The sequence below is a fragment of the Chaetodon auriga genome, chromosome 13 (assembly GCF_051107435.1).
Source record: "Chaetodon auriga isolate fChaAug3 chromosome 13, fChaAug3.hap1, whole genome shotgun sequence".
NCBI lineage: Eukaryota > Metazoa > Chordata > Actinopteri > Chaetodontiformes > Chaetodontidae > Chaetodon > Chaetodon auriga.
Window position 1 is genome coordinate 5,492,547 of NC_135086.1, and position 18,774 is coordinate 5,511,320.

An 18,774-nucleotide genomic window follows, 5' to 3' on the forward strand; every position below is an offset into this window, starting at 1 on the left:
ATTCAGAGGATTCTCGATGGATAAAGGCTCGGCACTGAAGATAGAACCCTGATCATGAATCATGAATACAACAAACAGGAGCAGCTAAGTGTTCGCGTCGACGGAAGACGTGATGAGGGGTGACATCAACTGCCCCTCTGGCTGGTTGCACTGTGACTCCGGTTTCTCTGTCTCTGTTAACCGCTGGTATGAAAAAAAGGTTTTACAGTACAAAAATCTAAAGGAAGAAAACAAAAAGTCTTGCGTATCTTAATTTGAGGCGACAGTCAACAACACAAATGAAGAAAAACTGAGAAAAAATGGATTTCTAATGATCTGATGGGGTAAACGTTCCACAGACTTTGACGCCTTTTAAAGGGAGAGAGACGGTCTGGAATAACGTCAGCGGCAAAGCAGAAGCGCTGCTGTTGACTCTGCTCTGACTTTCTCAGGTAGCTGCTGGAGGAAATGTCAACACTACGGCAAGAGGGAGAGAAGCTCCCCTCAGCTTTGAGTGTAACGCTCAGCCGGGGGTATTTGTTGTCTGTCGAATCCCTCAAACCGCATGAGGAAACAGCAGAATTCACTTACACACTTTGGAAGTAAAAATGTTTACTGTACACGGTTAGCCCGGCTCGGCAGAGGCTCAGATGTGGAGTGTTTCTGTATTTATTCCCAGTATCGAGGAGGTGTGCTGGTAATGTTTCATCAATAATCCAGATCCCCTCGTCGCATGCGCTTGTCAGCCAGCGGTCTTGCTGTGCGCACGCCGGGGGAGAACCTGATTAATTCTGCCTCGCGCGCGTGGAATTACAGTTCAACCTAGCCTGACTGAAGCTGACATGGAATATCGGTTAGTGTTTAAACTGGGTCAGCTTGTACATTAAAGCTGCATTAAAGTCCCATTTTCCTCTAAAGCACAGCGAGGGAGATGCAGTCGGGTTATTACTGCATTGTGTGTGTGTGTGTGTGTGTGTGTGTGTGTGTGTGTGGGGCCATATTTCTAGTTTTCTGAGATGCAATTTATGACACTAAATAAATGCTTTTTGCACTTCTTACCTATTTCTCTGCTTTTTCAATAGACCTATTCAGAGCTTATTTTATTCATTAGATGTCCGACTCAATTTTCTCCTCCCTGTGTGCTGATACGCCGAAGGGCTCCCGCCTCTCCGCTCCAAACCCAGGTGATGGAAATACGTTTTTTTTTTTTTCACCTCGTGGATCTCATTTTTAAAAATCTGTCTGGAAACCTTTTACTCAAAAACTGTGTTGGTCGATGCAGGCGAATCAGGAAAGTCAACAGAGCGATTTTGACGATTAAAAGAAGTGTCGATCGGCGTATGTCGTGTGTTTCTGGTGCATGAGTCTCCTCTCAGACCGCATGTTGAATACGGGTTCATGCATTCACTGGAGAACATCTGGCTACATGGATGCATGTTTGCAATGTCTGCAGGGTTTGTGGTTCATATGATGTCGTGCCAGCCCTGTCTAGAAATCCTGTTTCTATACATCTGATTTGCATCACGCTGTGGTGAAACGTGATTACTGCCTGGATTATGTTCCTTTCTTTGTTTCTTTAAGTGAATGAAACATTGCATTTTATATCCCAGGCTGGAGTTGCAGGGAGGTAGTCTGGGTATACAAGCTCATACTTTTCCTTATTGGTGTCATACTTTTATGATGCGTGAATAAACCTCGGTGTCAGTTCAGTAGCTGCTCTGGAGCTTCTCATCGGATCACATGACCTCCCTCAGCAGATGGAGTTTGCTGAGTTGTCGTGGATTTCTAGATGCTCAGATCTCCATATTTTCTGTGCTCTTTAAGGACTTCTCATCAAATTATGTCTTTGGAAACAGCAGTTGATAAAACAATGTTACCACAAGTAGTGTTTCCTGAGTTTTCAGTCCTATCACATGGTCCTCATCAGCAGATGGAGACTTGCACTGCTAATTGAGCCCTTTAAGGACATTTCATCTGTGTTGTCCTTGTTTGAAAGCCCCAGAACAGCTGCCAAGTGGACCTCGGGGTGTTGTTAATAAAGTTTCATTCGCAGGTGTTTTGATCATAGTTTTTACTCAGGGCTCAGGTTGTCTGACTGCTCTTGATCCTTCTTCTTCCTCAAATATCAGCCAGAAACAGTAAGATCCAGGTTGTAAAATAATGACTCTGCCACCAGTGGGATCACCAGCTTTCTGGTAGTTAAAGGTTTTAAAATAAGAATTATTATTAGCTTTAAATCTCCAGAATGAGATTCCTCAGTGGCTGCTCCGGCTCTGCTCTACAGTTCACGGTGGTGTTATTTAAAGCACACATGCATAATCTTTCCCCATTGTCATTTAATGCCGTAAGAGCACTAATGTGCCGTGAACAATGAGATTTTAGAAAAGCCCAGGAGTCGCAAAGTCTCCGCTTGTTATTCTGAGCAACCTATTTTCTCAAACCTTACAAAGCTGATGCCTTGTGACTGCCGTCATTTGTCCGTGTAGCTGAGGACACTGCAGGTTTGACGATGCCAGCTTGTACCGTCTGGTACACGAACCCGACATCTGCCCGATGCAGGCAGAGTCCTGCCCCTCTGGAGGCGAGATGGGTCGGAGCCAGCCCGGTGCTATCTGTGTGTCCTGCGTCTCTTATCTACCTCTTCCAGCATGTTGCGTCCTGGATCTGTGCTGCTGCCCGCGTGATGGTGTGTTGTTATCAGGAAACTCATGGTTTGGAGCCCGGAGGGAAGGAAAAGGTTCAAGATCTTTGGAAAACTTCATGTTTTAATGAGGATTATGACATGGCAGCGTGCGATGGAAGGTGCCGCCGCCATGACCTCGTTCATTCACACACATTAAATCCTCCACAACGGCTCCATCCATTCATACCAACCCTCGACCCCTCCTGCCTGGACCTGGAGCAACGTGAAGAATGGATTTCACTAATTAGTCATCACTCCCTGGCCTGGACATACATCTTGGACTTAGCCGTCTTGTACTGGATTTAGTGCACTGATATTAGACCTGTTATAATCAAATGTTCTGTGACAGCCATCTTCTTTCAGTATTAAAGCGGTAACAGTTTGTCTCCTGCAGGTCTGGCCGACTGAGGTCTGTACTTGGGGGATTTTCGGGAGCTTTCTGTTGTCTTGAGATCTTGAGCCGGGTTCATGTTGTGGGCCTGTAAATCCCTTCGAGTCACATTTGATATTGAACCACACAAATAAACCTGACTTGACTTGGAATATTATATCAAGGCCTGTTTCTTTGAGCTGACTTTGTGCCGAGCTGTCAGAACTTGCCTAAGAAGATTAATCCAGCAGACCCCCCCACCCCCACCCCCCCCCTTCATGACGAGTAACCCGCCCCTGTCCTCGGGACTTCTAGCTTCTCAGTGCCAGCGTGTCTGAATTATGATTTTTGGGTGATTGGCTCTCACTAATTAGGAGGAACAGGATAAATTTATGTCAACTATGTTCTGCTGTGATCCTCTGCCATTTTCTTTCACATGTTTTTCCAACGTGCACTTAATACAGGCACAAGTAACACAGTTGGTTTCCTGCCCACCAGGTATCCAACTGTTTACTCTCCTGGCATCTATACGACTAATGATTTACATGAAGGAACTGTTAATATCTCAGGTGTAATAAATGCATGTTCGTCAGTTTGCACAGCATCCAACAGCTTTTTTTTTTTTTTTTTTTTGCTGAGATCTAAGATGTAAAACTATATTTCTGAAATCTAAACTCATTGCTTGAGGGAAGATTAAAACGACAGTTGCTTGTTTATTTATTCTCCTCCATTATTCAGTATGATATGTACTGTGAGATGCCAAAAGGAACCCACATGAGCGCGTCTAACCCTGAGAGAAAATCCATTCTCTGTTATTCCTCAGCTGGAGATAGAAAGAGGAATTTGATCATGTCAGCTTTGTTTTTGCTCAGATGGAAAATTACATTATAGGAAAGGAAAGGATTTGAGATCTGGAGGATGTTTATTTTCAAGAAGTAAGTAGATTCAGCCTTTTAGATTTGATTTCAACAGAGGAACACAACACTTTTTCTAATCATTTGCCTTCTCATCTTCCAGGCAGTTGCTGGACAGCTGCAGCTTTCTGCTGCTGCTAGTCAGTTTTTGCTCATGAATTTGACTTTGGTGCAATTTTTAACTGTGCTGAAACCTTGAACCTGCAGGCCAAAGCAAGAAATATTATGAGCTGAATTATTAATTCTGTTGTTTCTTATGCCTCACATTTTTAAAATTTCAAAATTTTTGCCTGCACGGTTGATATTCAGCAGCATATATCAACAAAATCTCGCATCTGTACCCCCCAGCCCTTATTAATGCACAGTCTTTGCCCTTTGCATCCATCTCTGAATGTCATTTCCCACTGATTCCTCGGGCACTCTCACGATAACTGTGCAACACTACAGGACGAGCTCTAATCGAAAACTTTAGCCCTCATTCATCAAGTGAGGACAACCTCTCCAGCGTGGGAAGGATGCAGTCCTTTCTCTAAAGTGCCAGTATGATCTCAGATTTCAGTCTGATGAAGGCCAAAATACAGCGATGGTTTTGGAGAATCTGCTCAGTTCTAAAGTGTTAAACCAGGAGTCACGTGGGAAGAGACTTGAGACTGAAGGTCTCCTGAAGACAGAAGAGACATAGTGTCCCAGCGAATGGGACTGAATGCTGTTTGATTTCAGATTTGCCAGAGAAGCATTTCATCATTTTTTTTTCTTTTCAACGCTGCATTTTTGAGAGTGATTGATCAACGCGTTTGCTTTCTTTAAGCTGTGAATAAACACTGACAGCTCACAAATCTACATGGCTGACACCGGGCTATAAATTTCAAAGCTTTTGATGAATAAAAATGCTTTATAGTTCTGGAAAGAAGGCACAGTTTATGGTGCGTGAGGAAAAAACATTTCTCATGCCGCAGTCTTCAAGCACACATTAATGCCACCATGATGCTTGAGTATATTCTCTTATTTTGCAGTTTTTTTTAATTGAGTTTGTTATGCAGACCTGTCCTTTGTGTTCATTTGCACTTCCTGTTGTGTGATCCATACACTTTGGTCCTTTTTAAGGGACCTGGTGGATGGATGGGCCGTGTGCATCACCTTGCATCCTTAGACCTCCTGTTCTTCCACCTCTCAGTCTGAGGTCGACGTAGTTCAGTAGAGAAATCTTTGTGTCACTTCGATGGCGTAAACAGAAAAACAAAGATCTGCTTTTCGTAATCTATTCGTCACAGCCTTAATGACAGCTGAAACACTTGAAATCAAACATGATTTTCTCACAATGAGTGACATTAATAGCTTTCAGACAGATAAATAACTGCGTAGATTGTGTTAAATTGCTTTATGTAATCCCTGCAGAGAGCTGACGTGCAGCTGCGCTCGCTCGCTCGGTTCTTAAATGTTTTTTTCTTGTCTCTCCCTGCCTACAGACGATGCTGCACTAATGAGCACCCAGCAGCCTGTAGATGAGTGAGGCACAACAAAGAAACCTGAACAGCAACAGTCCACAGTAACAGTAAGGCTCCATATCTCCTACTTTACACACTCCAGAGCTGCCTGTGAAGTTATCATTACACATCATTATCATTACGTGGTTACACCTCCTACTTCACGTCCCCCTCAGCCAGGGTCCTCCTCATGCACATAAACCTGCGTGTTGTTCTGAACAGTGTGGCATATGCTTCATTCAGCTGCGTATGTTCTCATCAGGCTCTCTGCTTTGTGATTTCACAAAGACGAAGGTGACATTTTGATGCCGTGCTGTTTATTTTCTCAGAGCAGTTTTTGTTTCTTTTTTGCCTTTATCTGATAGCACAGATGGAGAGACACAGGGAAGGGAAGAGAGTGAGGATGACCATAGCCTTTATAAAACATGGACGTAATGTAATCTTGGCAGTGCCTGACTCCTAAGAGGTGGAGCTGAGGTGGGCTGAGTGACGCCTGGTTGCTGTCAGTCAAAGCAGCCATGCCAAAATCCTGCATAAACTTTAAAGCCTTAATGTATGTTTTTCGTACCAGGCTGTAAACATACATACACACAAACGTGTATTTCTGCTGTAAAGTTGTGCATTTTGATATGGGGGTCTATGGGAACTGACTCGCTTTTAGAGGCAGCCTCAAGTGGCAGTTTGAGGAACTGCAGTTCTTGGCACGTCCACGTTGGCTTCATGTTAAAGCCCTGGAGGTTGATGCTTGGGGATGACATGCAGGGCTGTGGGTGGAACCCAAGCTGCTGCAGACACAGACCGACATTCATTCTGTGCTGATAAATAGAGGATGGAAAAAATATATGATCAAGGGGTAAATCGTATTACTTCCTCTTGTGACACATTATGGATATATTGGGGCTAATTGATACCCCTGCCAATTTAAGTCAGCATGAGTGAAGTTGCAGCATTGCAGTCATGTACATTGTTCCATCTCAGCTGTTAAATTCTGTGAAACTGAAATTGTGTCAAGTATCACAGTATTGCTGCTTTTTGTAAGATATTGCACTTGAAGTAAACACTGAACAATTGATTAATTATGCTGATTTGTAACACGCGTTTCTTCTGTTCAAAAGTATAATTAGCTCACATTTCTGGCTTTCAAGGACAAAAAACAACAGCTGCTCTGTTTTCCATTTACTTACTCGCTTGTAATATTCAGTATCTTTGTAAGTTAAAGATGTGCTCTGTCTCAGGATTCATGTTGAGCTTTAACAGCATCATGAACAGCAAATTCCACCGCACACAGTTGGGTCGCGTCTTGGCTGCGATGGTCGGCGGAGGTGGTCGCGGCCGTTCCAGACAGTGTTTGTGGTTCTACCAGAGGCGCTGCAGCGTGTTTCAGAAGCGGCTCTCTATGAGAAGCTTTCACTGTTGACTCACGTTTGGTTGCGCAAACAGCCTCAGGAAGCACTGCTTTAGGTTTCATCATGCAGGCATACATAAGCTGAAGAGATGTCGAATCTGATCCACTTTGACTGTAGTCGCGTTAAGATGTATGTGCATGTACACAGCATGTGTGCAAGCAAACCAAGCAGTGGACTGCAGGAGTGTTATAGTATGTTCATTCTGCGTGTTTGTTTAAGATGCAGAATCTGCCGTTGTCTTCACTAAAGATCAATTGTTAAATGAGTAAATAAGTGATGCAAAGGAGAGCACCACTAATGACAGACTTCCTGCCTCTCTGTGGTGCTGATTGTTCAGACATGCTTTTGTCAGGTGGAAATACATAACACTGTCTTCTTCCATTGAGGCATTATCTCAGAGGCACAGTCAGGACACAGAGCGATAAAGAGGCAGAGAAAAAGGAGAGCGGCAGCTATAAAGTTGAAGCTTTGATGTTTTCTTCCATTGAGAATGGCAGCGTCGTAGAAAATGTGATCAAAGTTTTTTTTTTTTTTTTGGCCGGTCTCTGTAGCAGCACCTTGCTTACCATTTAAAAGAGGACAGTTTGCATGGTTGCAGGAGGTCTTTTATCATGCACGTCCCATCGGAGCTTCTGTGGACCTTTTGGGCCGGTGTTGAGTGCCTGGTCTGCTTCTCATGCACTCCTTGTATAATTGAGTGTCAGTAGGAGTAAACATGACCTGAAAAGTCTTTTTATATATCGTTTGAAAGTAGAGCTGGCCTGCCTCTCCGGTGTACTGAGCACTGTACATGTGAAACAGCTGCTGACAGTAAAATATGGTCTTGTGTAAATGACTTTGGCCAGATTTTATGTTGAAGCTGGGGAATGTCTTATCATGCAGAAACAGGAGTGTAGATTGGAAGTAAGTTATTAAGGTAGATTTGGGCCATAAATGGGCCATTGAAATCTTTCTCTAAGATTTATGAGAGCGTCTGCCCCGTTAAAGCTGCATTTTTATTTCCCATGAAACATCATGTCTGCGATCCTGAGGCAGCTGCAGATGTAATGGTACCTGCTATCACCACTGTATCACTTTTTAGTCTCACTGATGCCAAAGATTTTGATCTTTTTTTTTTTTTTTTAAGAAACTACCTTGTTTACAACTTGAGACCTCGTTTTATTTCAAGAGTTACTTAAAAGTCAGAAGGAGTGTGTCTCGAGGGATTTCAGGAGAAATCATTTGTAAAAAGTGTCGTTCTTTGGAAGGCAGTGGGCTCACTCCGATGGCTGTGGATGATGGTCCTCGACAGATCTGTACAATCATTATCCAAATACTTTGGGGAAGCTGATGTTCTGTCCTTGGTCAGCTGTTTCCTCTCCAGGGCTTTTCAGATGGTTCCAGTGAAGAACCAGACGTCTCCATCAGAGCTTCATCTAGAAATGATGAGCGTCCAAAGTCAGTGATGCACTGTTTTGCTCTCATGTCGATGGCTGACACGAGTGTTAAGAATGTTGTTAACAGAAAAAAAAAAGTTTTTTTTTATTAAAACTGATATATGACATTTTTTAATGAAACCATTCAGATGTTATATTTGGAAATACTCTTACTTGCATTGAGAATGACGAGAAAATCTGCAGAGCTGGAGGCTGGCTGTGGTTAGCTTAGCATGTGCTTAGCTTAAAGAGCGGAGTGAGGTGGAGACAGCTAGCTTGGATCAATTCAAAGTTAAAAAATGCTCCTATCAACACCTTCAAGCTGACTAATTTACACAACCTAAACATGTACAGAAATGCAAAACAGTGTTTCTGTGCAGCTGTAGTAGTTGCAAGACACAGATTGTAAGGAAGTATTTTGGTCTCTGCTCAGATTTGATGGAACCAGCAAGACTTGGGGAAGCTGTTCCCAGCTGTGGTTTGCCAAAGAATAGTTCCCTTTTCAATTTTATGCTTGACAAACAAAATGAGGTTCAACAAAACATTTTTGAAATCTTGGCGAATACGTTGTTAAAAATGTTAGGAAATGGTTTCAGCTTCATGCTGTTGCCAAGTTAGCTTCAGGTTTTGTTAGCTTAAGGTTTTACATTACAGTTAAGAATATTAGGTTGGGGGTGCTTTGAAAGCTCACCATTGAAAGGGTCTTTATTGCACTAATTGTAATGGGATTTCTCTTTCTGAAGGTTTGGCTCCTCTTTTTCTCAATAGTTTTTTTTTTTTCTTTTTGTCTTGATTGAGGTACTTATCTTAATTAGCTTTTGGTGGCAGAGTCTCTGGAGACATTGTGAAGCCATTTTAGCCTGTGAATGTGATCGGGGCGAGATAGATAAACTTGACTCATAATGCAAATTTGTGTTTCTCATTTAAAAATAAGAAAAAAAGGAAAGGTTCATCAGCATGTAGTCACTTTCAAGATGCAGCTTTGTCACAGATTGAATCCTTAATGATCGCCATCAAGAAGGAATAGAAGAAGTCATGATTTCAGACTGAAGCTCTGTAGATTTCAGCAGCCACATACTCTCAAAGGACAAGTTCCCAAAAGTTCACTTTCTTTTCCAACAGGGACTGTTTTTTAGCTGCAGTGCTCAACTTTCAGTGCAGTTCATTGAGGTTATTCTGTTATATGGAAAACAGAATGAGATACTGAACAGAGTTATGTAATAATAAGCATTAAATAAAAAAAAAAAAAGTAGATCATTCTCTAAGGTTTAGAAACTGCTGAAGAATTGCTTGCTACGGGGGATTTTCCCTTGGCTAATAGAGGTAAGATGAACCACAGTTCTTAAATATGATGTTCATGGTTTGGCTCCATTTGATTCTTTTGTTACAGGCTGTCAGAGGAAATTGATTGGGCAAAGAGCCTGTGGTGCAATGCATGCCTGTAAACTGCCATGAAAAGTGCTTGAGAACGAGTGAGTCTAACATCAGTTCTCGCACAGAGACCCCGAAGGGGTAATCACTGTAGAGTCAGGAGGCTGAAACATATTTCATATGTGCCATTCAAAAGATATTTCTGCCCCTCCCGATCCCTCCCATCTGAAGAACCATCTGAAGGATGCACCAAAGAGCAGCCATCTTTGAAATGTTCAGACGTCCTGAAGAGATCTGTCATCTACCAGCAAATATCAGGGAGCTGCAGCCACAAACGTTTGAGGCAGGAGTGTGATATTTCCACAGATCTGCATTAACGCTGACTTTCCACCCACTGTCTGAAAGTCACATCGATCCAGGTCAAAACTTTTGGTCTCCTCACAGAATACCACACGCATGTCTCAAGCATGATGTTTGGGCTTGTAAAATCTTAATGTCGATGGGTCCAGGTTGTGTCAAACGCGTCCTGAGGACATTGTGAAAGAGGAAACACCCTGCACTTTTCCACACTTTCAGTGTGGGCTGCACAGCTGCTAACGCTGCCCCACCACAACTTCATTATTATTAGAATTATTGCTAATAAAAATACGTGATCCAATAGAGATGTTTGGTGCAGTTTGTAAACCTCCTGACAGCTTGTAGGATAGAGACAACATGGAATATGGTCACACTGTGTTCTATCTCACACAGAAAATCATAAATTATTGACGGTCATACAGCTTCCCATGACTTTTGCTGCTCCCCGGTGGGACTCTGACATTATTATTGCTTCAGTCTGTAAGTGTAGTGCTAACAGAACAGGACTGCGGGTGACACGCCTCCTCCTGGTGTAGGTGTGCTATAGCATGACTCTCATGAAGTTTCATATACAGCCTCTCAATGTGGGATTGATTTCCAGCTGAGTTCTGATTTGAGGGAGTTTTAAAGAATAGATTCATGCATGTGTGTAAACATCTGCATGCACGCGTGTCTGCGTCTGCATGTAGTCCATATACTCAAACTGTAAGACACAGTTTGGACCTCAGCTGTGGCCGTCCATCCATGCAGCACTGTGTCTGAAGCTTATTTGAACTCTGCTTAAAGAGGCGATGTATCGTACACATGTTGTTGTTGTTGTTGTTGTTGTTGTTGTTGTTGTTGTTGTTGTTGATTCAAGGTCAGTAAGTAGCTGAATGGTGCACCGCTCTCTGAATGTATGTATGGGAGTCGTGGTGATAGGTAGGTAGGTAGGAGGTAGGTGCTCATAGTTCGTCCAGACAGTTATTGATTAAATGTCCAAAGTACAGCTGTGCTTTTCAAACTGTGGTGATGGATCTCTGATCCGTGAATTACTGGATAAATCTGGTATATGTTGGCAGGATTTGATGAAATCACAAATAATCCTGTCACATTCCTTTGTAAGTGAAAAAACGGATCTGTCTCGAGCAAATAGCTCAGGAAATACTCTGCATAACTCACAGTCGAGATGCTAACCGTCACTTTCCTCAGCCCAGACGACCGCTGTCGCCTGCAGATCTTTTAAGTTGCAGTTAATTCATGTTAATTCTGTGAGTTGGCTGAACTACAGGCTCTTTGCTGAAATGCACTGTCAGTGTGTGTGTGTGCTACGTGAGCTTTCTCAGCGAGGGAAACGTCACAAACATTGATTTTTGAAAAGTTACACAAGCTGGACGGTCAGAGTTGGCCTTTAAGCCGGTTCCGATGTCTGGCTCGTGCTGTCAGTTGCTGTCGTATTTCTGCCCCATGGCTCCGTATGAACGCATGAACTCAGCCAGCGAGCACAACCTGCACAGACCTTGAACCGTCTGATATGCCTCCAAGTTTCTGTTGTATTGACTTGGGTAAAATGTGGGAGGATTTGAAGGAAAGATGGTGTGAATTCAGAAAATCTCAACGTATCTGGAGGATTAAAATTCAAAGGAAAACACTACGCTGAGGTTTTCTGTGAGTACAAAGACGTGTTTGTATTCCTGCACGCTCTGCCTCCACCTGAGATCAGTCACACTGAAACAGCGCAATGACATTTTTGATCACAATGTGACATCTGTAGAGCACAGCTGGGTTTCATATCACACCTTTGATGTGAGATTCATTAAGCCGCACTAACATGTGTACTTACCGTGTGCACTCTGTAAAATGCACTGAAGTTCTTAGAAAAAGAGTAATGAATAAACAAATAGTGAAATAAATAAGATTAACGTGAAATAACATGAAAGTGGATGCTGTTTAGAATAATGAATTTTACAGGATTAACATGTATTCTCTCACTTTTAGCTCTGTGTTTGGTCTCCACCAGCTGTTAAGGGAAATGTGACTGTTTAGCTGCTATATGACAAACTATGATCACCTGCTAGTCGCTGAATCTTTGTGTTAGTCACATTCAGCAGGTTCATCAGAGCTTGTTTGCTGAAAGTTTTGAGTTCAAAACAATCGTTAAAAATAAAGGAGAAAAATGACAAGACAGCCAATAGTTCATTTAAAGTGGACATGAATTACCTGAAAATACCGTTCAGCAGGAGTATCGGTGTCAGGCTTCACGTCTCTGTGACTAATGATACAGGATCCATCAGAGCCTAAATGAGTACCTACACTCATTTAGTGCTGTTGGCTCCTTTTGTCCCTCATTTCTGTGCTGATTTAGTCTTTCATAGATTTCCTCCTGCTGAGACTAAAGGTGAATTATGAACAGTTGAATGAAACCAAAATAGTTAATTTATTCCTATCAATAGTAGAGCATAGCAGCAGACATAACATGACCTTTGGAGCTGTCTGGAGCAGGTGTGTAGCTCTGCAGTGACAGGAACAGTAGACACCTTCCTGCTTCTACCGGGTACCTCATGATAATACATGGCTGGTCTCTTTTAATTAGCCTCCTAGTGTAGACTCAGCAAAAAAGGTTAGTTTATGACCTATTGACTTTTCCTGTTGTACAGTTTGGAGGCAAATTGATTTCCCGGTGATGCGTTCCTTTTGTAAAACATGAATGTTAATGCACTTTGAGGCTTGTCTACCAACAAGTTTTCATTGGATGAGAACATGTACACACAGTATACATAGACAATAAAAACCCTGGTGTCAGCAAAATCATTGCTTTTATACAATGTGCGTTGTGATTTTATTCTTGAAAAGCTTCAGATAACGTTAGTTAGCGATGCTGGTTTAAATTTTAGCAGTTTTAACTCAAATGTGAGGGTATGCACACGCACACTGTCCTCCCACTCTCACCACAGAGGCATGATAAACATCCATACAGAGGAGGTCATGAAGACTGAATAAATGGACAACGCTTGTATAAGCAGCTAATTTATATTCCCAACTGTAAAACAACCATATCTGTTATGGCCCTGTATCACCTCACTTTGCAGCTGTAGCCGCGGTGTGGGACCATACACCCACGTCTAAAATAAAATAGCTTTTTGGCCAGTAAATATTTAAGATCCAGCTTGATTGAATATTCTAGTTGTTGAAGTAGCAGCTGAGAGAGTAATGCCCTGTAGAAACTTTTTATTGACTTCCTGTATTTAAAAGAAAGATGGTGGGGGTTCTCTCAATCACTTCAATTCAGTCTGGCCTTTCTTATAGCCCTCTAGTGGCTGCCAGAGGAACTGCACGCACTCCTGGATCAGCTTCAGCACTGAGCTGTGGTGCTTACCTTCAGACATCACGTGACTTCTTTGCATTGAGGCATTTTGATTTGTTGTTGTTTAGTAGTTTCTGACAGATAGAGTGGAGCTGTGCACAAACACAGTAAAACTGTCATTTGATAATGAAAATAATCAGTTGCAGCCCTAAAAGAAACCGAGAATAAGCCAACGTTCAGCACAGTTGTCTCCACATTATTAAACTGTACCATGTAAAAATAATTTGACATGGTACTTCATGTAAATATGGAGCTGTAACGTCAGTGGTCTGTCGATTGCTCACACAGCGTTGAACAGCGGGCAGCTGACTTTACGTGACTGGAATAATAGACAATGAATGTAATTCACTGCTACAGGATGATTATACAGTAAGTTCCCTTTGCTGTTGTTCATGGTCTCCAGACGACGGACTCGTAATGAGTTTGGTGGTCTCCTGACCTTTCCTCTTGCCCCATCAGCAGATTGGCATTTCAAGGTTTTTCAAGGTGATGTGGCTCAAAAACTGTCGACGGATGGATTGGCAGAGAATTCTGTGGAAGCATTCATGTTCCCCCGGCATGAATTACAATAATTTATCTCCGAGCACCATCATCAGGTCTACGTTTAATCCATCCAATACTTTGTTTAATGAGCAAATACCTGCAAAACTAAGTATATTCCCATCAGCCTCAGCTGTAGCACACGGGCACCACGTGAGTGCAGCCTCGCCTCGCCGAAGGGGTGACAGGCTGGCACTCATGTTTAATGTTATCTTCAGTACGCTGGGCCTCGCCTGTGTTTTTGTTTCATGTGATTGGCAGTCACTTATGAATCCTAGCTTTAATATCTGAATGTCAAAGTCTCCTGTTGACAGAATGAATTGATAACAAGCTTTGTGAGAGCGCTTCAGGGACTGCACTGCTTGTTTTCTGACGCTTTTTTATTATTATAAAAAAAAAAAATACACAGCCTGTGTTGACCTTGATGAAAGAGGACAGTTTTTCTGATGCTCTCAAGTCTGGTTTCACTAACTTCAGCTCCAAATGGAACCCTGATTCCAGAAGAGTTGGGACGCTTTGTAAAACTTAACGAAATGTCCCTGAGTCCATGCAGCAGTCTCCTTCGTCCAATCATGTGTTCACAAAGTGGTGAACCTCGCTCCATCCTCGCTCGTGAACGACTGAGCCTTTCACCTACTCTCTTTCATTTATGTACGAACTTCAAGAGCGGCTGTGTTTATGCTGTTGGCAAATGAAAGCATCAGTGTTAATTGCTGCATCTGATCTGCAGGAGTTTCATTTTAAGTTTTTTTACTCTGCAGTCTCGCCAAAACCTCATTCCTGCCTGCTGTGTTAGGCTTCAAATCAAGGACAGGCTGGACGTAAATCACCTCAACTCATCGCTTGCTTGTGTTAATGTTGTGCGGTGTGGCGTGGGAGTGGGTGGAAATGATTGCTCTCACTCTTCGGCCGTCATCATCGTCATTTTTGGTGCAGTGGTGCAGGACTTCGACCAGCCGCGTCAACGGAAAACACACCGCCGGTATCACACATCCCTGCTTAGATGGAACACAAATCATGTGGAGGCTGCAAATCTCAATGAAAATCCACTGAGATGCTTCTCATTGAGATGCACGTTCGTGCTTCTCCACCCACTCCCCACACCCACAAACACACACATCCCAAGCGAGGACTGAAATAATTGGACCCTGAGTTTGTGTAGGACTGCAGACCATCAGGACTGCAAACATTAGCACTGACGTCGTTTGCAACGAGATGAAGATTTATTGTTAAATCTTCTGTATGTTTAGTTGTTGCGTTGTTTATTATTGTCAAACTTGATTTTTCTCTTTGTACATTTCACTGTTGAACATGACATATGAAAAAAAAGCTACGTTGGCGTCGCCTGGTTGCTAAACAGAATCTGAACAGATGACTCACTGACGTTGTTTTAAACTGCCGACCTAGATGCGTTTGAGTTGTTGTGTCTGTCGTGCTTCTTGGCTGCTGAGTTGAGCTCGTTTGCTTCAAATGATTTGCGTCGTCGTGTCGCTTCGTTTACCTCTTGAATCCTTGACGCTCTTCATTAACTGTGGTGGGAGCAGCGGATGTGGATGCTGTGTACACACAGACTAATGAGTGAAAAGAAAAGTGTCACAAATATCATCAATTACAGCTTCAACTTTTCCACTTCATCTGCATCACGGAGCCTTTTTTCTTCGCTTTTTTCTCCCAGTTTTATCCGCATCTGTGTAGCATAAAGGGCCCCACTTTCCCGGAAAGTGTCTGGGCCAGCCACTTCCCTTACTCCACCACAGCTGTTCATACAAGATGCAAACATGAAATGATACAGGGCAGGGCAAAGAAAAACCCTAGGAAAATAAAGTGTGAACAGAACGGCCCAAATCCTGAGACCCTCCCTGTTTTAAATGCTCTCTCAGGCAGAAAGCAAAGGTCTGCTGGCCAGCAAAAACAGGGCGCCATCCAAGGCCCCGACCGAGCTGAATCTCTAAGCAGATGCAATTAAAAGAACGAGAGATGCCTTCCGTGGATTTGAGTGACCTTTGCAAATTGGCAGGCGAGTGTTTGTGACCTTTTTTTTTTTTTTTTTTTTTTTGTCTTTTGATTATTAAAAAAGAAGAATGCTGATTATTTCCCAAAACATGAATTCTCTGAAGCTCCTTTTCCTGCGAGTTCGGTACACAACATTTTGCAGCAGCTCTTTGAAGTCCGTGTACAACAGGCTCTGCACTTACGCATTCACATCAATGCTAATGCAGACGCGAATTCATCTGGGTCCAAAGTACACTCATTATATTTGGATGAATGTCCCCATTGTTGTGAAAGCAGCTAAAGCCCAATATTTAAAATTCCACTTTAGCTCTTGACCACAGACAGCCGTGCATCCCCAACACTTTTATGAAGACATGTGATTCATTTGTAAATTAGTTTATGTAACGTCCTTTTCTTCCGTCCTTAATGGAATTCCGTCGTCTTTCTTTCTGTACACTGTCTGTCTCAGTCTTTTAAAGTCGTTTAAGCTCTTCAGATAGTGGTCAGTTGCCCTTCCTTTAGTGGTTCACTCAGACTCTAAAAATGCTGTGAGGGATGCGGCGTCGGGCGGACAGCTTCCTGATTGGACCCCACGCAGACTTTGAGTGAGGTTTCAGATGCGGAGATTAAAGCGAAAAGAGCAAGCTCTCAGCACGCAGAGTAATTGGGCCTCACTTTCAGGTGTTTGTCACTTCCAGCGCTCTGCTCTCCACTTTGAGGGTGTCCCAGACAGTTCATCTCGATGTGATGAAACGGACAACCGAGTGTCAGATTTTCAACCCAATTTCAGCCGCAGGGATTCAAACCCTGGAGCCTGAAGTGTTTCTGGAGTGCAGTAGAAACGGAAAGGGTGTTATTAAGTTGACATAATCTCACAGGGAGGCTTTTAGGGCTTTGTGTTGGAAAGGTATTGTGACTTCTACTTCATAATGTTTGGGCCACATTGCTGTTTTGATTGATGCCAAGATGTTGACCCGGGGCTGTTGCCAGTGCACATAGCGTGATGATGAATCACATGCTCCAAAAGGGTCAGGCTGCAGCCTCTCGCATGTTGGCTTTTATAGGTCATCTCAGTGAAACGGTTCCCGTCGAAAGGGGTCTCTTTTTTGCTCATGCGAAACTCCAGAAGACTTCTTTTGGACAAACTGTGGGCGGAGGAAGTTTGGTTTGAATGTCAAGTATCATGTGTCTGGGCAAAAGCTTCTTGTTGAGTTTGCAAACCCCATCATCTCTCCTCACTGCAGTCCTTAGTGTACCACCATCTGGCCCACAGCTGAAAACTATTAAGATCCTCTGGAACTTCCTCTTTACTATTCCTCCACTGTTTGAAGGCAAGTAAGTAGCTTTTATCTCAGCTCTGCTGTTGTTTGCATGTTTCTCTCCATAGATCTTTTATTTTGCTTCTGCCTGTAAAGGGCGACGCTGCTTTTCCTTGGTAAACTATGTCAGGGTGCTGCGTTTGATCCTCAGGAGTTTTGGCTGTGAGAGAGCAAGCCCGGCTTTTAGATTAGACACCAAGACACCACGGTTGATTCAACTGAGGAATTCTGGGACTAAATTCATAAAGAGATTGTCGTTGCGATGTCTTACGTGCTGCGCTCAGCCAGCGAGATTCCAGAGCCGGGGTGAGAGCAAAGTGAAGAAAACAAAGGATCTTTGTTGATTTTCCTTTCTGAGGCATTATGTTGGGACCACAGTGCACGCTCTGCCTCTATTCAGTGTCAAAGCCTGCTGCCTTTTCACTGCATATGGGTCAGATTAGTGACTGGCTGAGAGGCATTCAGAAATGGGACCTCAACTTTCTGTCTTTTTTTTTGTTTTAAATGAGCCTTTTTAAACAGTAACTTTGATCAAACGTCGGTGTTTGGATGATTTCTCATTTCTAGCCTGTTGTTTGGGCTCCGGGGAGGACTCCACAGGGTCAAAGTAGGTCGCGCTCATTTCCAGAAAGTCTTTCTCCAGCTAAATTCCAAATGTTTGAGTCACTGAAGGTGAACAGTTAAACTCTGGACATGGTTTTTGCTGAGCGTTTGGGAGGATGATGTCCTCAGTAAGTGAAGCGTTGGTTCATATTTTCAACTGTCGTCACAAAAAGTTCACAAAAGCAATTCAGACCACATATTGTGTCTATGTGAGGAGTTATTTACCTAAAGATGACGTGTTGAAGTGCCTTTTCATAACCTTTTTTCAGCAGGCATCACGTTCAGACTGTGTTTCACTAGACTTTAACTGCACTCTGTGCTTTGAATTACTGTTTGATTGTGCTTTGTTGATCATTTACTTTTGTTATTAGGCCCAATAATGTCGACGCATTCATACTAATGGAGCGTTAATCACTCAGTTGAGTGTATTGTAAGACAGATATGGACTCTGTTGATGAGAGGCTGCAAGCGCATTTCATGTCTGCAGTGTGCGTGTGTACGTGTGTGTTTGTGAGAGCGTGCTCTTGCGTGTGTGTCTGTAAACACACACTCTTCTGGTGAGGAATTGAGCAGATCTGACCTACTGCTTCCACTGCAGCTGGTAAACATCGAGGGGAGACTGAGGAAGTTTGCAGCCCGGTGTTAAGTCTGTGTGTGTGTGTGTGTGTGTGTGTGTGTGTGTGTGTGTGTGTGTGTGTGTGTGTGTGTGTGTGTGTGTCCTGGGGTCGACAGTTCTCCCAAGGGGGTGCTGTTGAATCACCAGACAGGAAGCTATTAAAACAGGCCGAACACTGCGGCTGTCAGTCAGGATGAGTGACATCACAGTCAGGTGTCAGGCGAGGGATCGCATTACACCTCAGTATGTCACAAACAAACAAAAAGGTAGCCGGGCTTTGTCTGCTGCCAGACCTTTTCCACAGAACAGCCTCTGCTTTAAGAATTGAGAGCGCTCACTGGTGATTTTCAGGGATGTTCTGAGCCGTTCGCAGGATTTGAAC

General features: G+C 43.1%; 1 protein-coding gene across 9 annotated transcripts in view; it reads left to right on the forward strand.

Moving 5' to 3' along the window:
* The window catches only part of gulp1a (GULP PTB domain containing engulfment adaptor 1a), a 67,452-nt gene that overhangs the window by 21,890 nt on the left and 26,788 nt on the right, over positions 1 to 18,774 (forward strand). For 2 of the 9 annotated variants that reach the window (XM_076747469.1, XM_076747474.1), the window contains exon 2: positions 5,413 to 5,498. The exons of 2 other annotated variants lie outside the window; for them this stretch is intronic. The gene's annotated coding sequence lies outside the window, so the exon portion shown is untranslated. Of the gene's footprint in view, positions 1 to 5,412; positions 5,499 to 17,064; positions 17,190 to 17,568; positions 17,781 to 18,774 lie in introns of those variants that run through there. 5 more of the 9 variants (XM_076747468.1, XM_076747467.1, XM_076747473.1 and 2 more) reach the window with 4 other exon arrangements.